Raw genomic sequence first — 2,269 nt, forward strand, 5'->3', positions numbered from 1 at the left:
GTACTCGTTTTCTCTTTCAACTAAATTTAACCTCTCGACAATAGGGTCGGTTGGAATTTCCGGTTCACATACCTCCTAGATAAAAATATCTATGTCAACTTGATGGGCATAATTTATCATAAACACGAAATGCAACAAATAGTTTTAAAAGAGAATATACCACATCCGAATCATAACAAGGACGAGGGCCGACGGGGACGGATATCAAAACCATGGCACTATGTATAAGAAATAACGTACGGGTAAGATAATTATTATACGAGTAACTATATATCCAAATCACACAAACATCAATTTTTTATATAAAATTTCATGAACAAGAGGCTCACCACAAGGTGGTGCCGGCGGCGGGACGGTGCGGGCGATCGACGATGGTTACGACGGAGATTTAGAAGGCACTAAGTAAAGCACACCTACATATGCAAACTAAGTGTTATTTTAACCTCAAATTGCATATAAATCAAATACTAGCACATATATATATTTCCTCCCAAATTACTAAACTCACAAATTAATAACTATATAAAGCATTGCAAGAGCTAATCTAGCAATGAGAGATGAAAGGACAAAGTTGCTAACCTTTGTGATCATTTGAATGGATGGGGGCCTTCAAATCTTGACAAATTTTGGGCAAAATGTGTGATGAGCTCGAGAGGAAGAGGGAAAAAACAGAGAGGAGAGGGGAAAGGGAAAGAACAGAGCGAGCTCGGGTGGACGAAGGGTTTATGTAGGACGACCTTTAGTACCGGTTCGTGCCAAGAACCGGTACTAAAGGTGCTGGAGGGGGCCAGACTAACAACATCCTGCCACCACTCTCATTAGTACCGGTTCGTGGCACGAACCGGTGCTAAAGGTTAGCCACGAACCGGTACTAATGAGAGCGGCCCGGCTAGCCGTTGGAACCGGCACTAATATATACATTTGTGCCGGCTCAAATACAAACCGGCACTAATGTGCTTCACGTTTAATCTTTTTTCTACTAGTGTCATCTGATGCATGTCGTATATCACGGATGCACGTTCGCACACATGTGTTAACCAGGATTGAGAGGTGCCAGAAATATTTCATCGGCCATCATGCAAAATAAGCAGACCAAGTAGGTTGCATCAGCTTAGCAGCACCAGAAATATGTTGTCACGTTCGCTGGATGATCCAGGTCCACTGGTACAAAGAGCGATGAAAGGATCAACCACGTACATCCCGATGGATAAGTAGCTAGCTCCATTTAACTCGTCATTTTTATGTCGCTGGTCATGTCAAAGATTAGATTTAAAGGACCGATGCAGTAACAGCTCTGTATATGTTGGTGAATATGTAAATCCAAGAATAAATCCGAGCTCGAGATTTTTTATTCTCTTTTATTCAATAATCCTTATCATTATGTCCTAGTCCAAGAATAAATACGAACCGGGTCCATCTTTTGCCTTTTTCAGATCTTTATCATGTGGTGGACGATTTTATCTAAAGCAAAAAAGTTTAAGTTTTTCTTTCCTCGTTGCGGAGTAGGGGGCAGGCTTTTTACACATGGGTTGATTGGCTGAATTGTAATGAGTTAGAAATCCATAGTGGCCCAATCTTTGTATTTACTTTGCACAATTGTAGACATCACAATTCACTTGCCTAAAAAAAAAGGCGTCCCAATCCATACGGAATCTCTTATTCCTCGCAAGTATTCCGTAGGAACCGCACATGGGCAAAGACACAACTATAACATTTATGAAAAAATGCTCATGAATTTCTATAGACATTGCTCTACCGTCTCGCACTAATTGTGATAAATATATCATCCTACCTGTCAAACATGTGCAAGGCATCGCACCAGGGCGCTAGGTAGGGTTCAGGTGGCATATAAACAGATCCAACAACTCACATGATCTTGAAAGGTGATAAGATGACGAAGAGCCACAAACAATTAATACATCATTAATCTATAGCATCTTACCATTATACTATTTCTATATTATAATAAATAAAAACATTTCCTATTTATCTTCTCTCAAAGGTACTATGTTGCACTAAAATCTCAAGGGTTATGATCTAGACGCAACACACATCCACCACCATCGGAGCCTGTCTAGAGTCGCTTTTCTCATGCTTTTCGGGCTTGTTTGGTTGTGCCCCCAGCCGGACCTCGTTTATTTTAGTTAGTTGTGTCTCGTCTGAACTTGTACTCTTATGTGTTGGATGCTTGGTGGTATGCTTTTTATAATATAAAGCGGGGAGAAACCCTTTTTCGGAGATGCAACACACATGTATTCTTCTCCACTTC

Source organism: Triticum dicoccoides, chromosome 6B, assembly GCF_002162155.2.
Source record: "Triticum dicoccoides isolate Atlit2015 ecotype Zavitan chromosome 6B, WEW_v2.0, whole genome shotgun sequence".
NCBI lineage: Eukaryota > Viridiplantae > Streptophyta > Magnoliopsida > Poales > Poaceae > Triticum > Triticum dicoccoides.